We start from the raw sequence: 607 nt of genomic DNA, 5'->3' as shown, positions 1-607 counted from the left end.
ACTTTGAAATGCTACAGCAGCTAGCTTCCTGTGGTGTTCAGCTTGATGCAGATTATAAAACAGGTTGGACAAAGAACTATAAAATACAAAAAAAGTGCGACTTAACAGCAGCAGAAAGTCTCCATTTATTTTGAGTTATTACAGCTTCTAATTAAATTATGTTGAACCAAGAAACTACGTTTTATTTTTTCACCTGCAATCGAATGTATTTATAATGACTTCATAATTGGATTTCCAGCTGATGAAAAGGAAGTTGTTCCAGCTTCCAAATTATTTAAAAGTATTTTTAAATAACAAGTAATTGATTGAAGTTTAAATCATTTTTTAATTCATTTCTTTTTTTAATCATTAGTATTTAAATATTTCATTTTTTTTACACTATAAACTGTTAAATGTTTGAATTCTTGCACACTGGAGCTATTTATATGACTTCTTATTACCATTTTTTTTTTATGTCTATTGACTTGCAGCACCGTTTTTTGTTTTGTTTTGTTCTTTTAATCTTTCATTCTTTAAATAAAAATAGATTCTCACTCCTGTAGTTCCTCCCCTTGATTAGGCTACACCCACCAGCAGTTTGACATGAATAAAACTAGATTCAAGGCTT

This window comes from Stegastes partitus, unplaced genomic scaffold, assembly GCF_000690725.1.
Source record: "Stegastes partitus isolate 25-593 unplaced genomic scaffold, Stegastes_partitus-1.0.2 Scaffold73, whole genome shotgun sequence".
Classification (NCBI taxonomy): Eukaryota; Metazoa; Chordata; class Actinopteri; family Pomacentridae; genus Stegastes; species Stegastes partitus.
Note: the sequence above shows the minus strand (reverse complement) of the source record.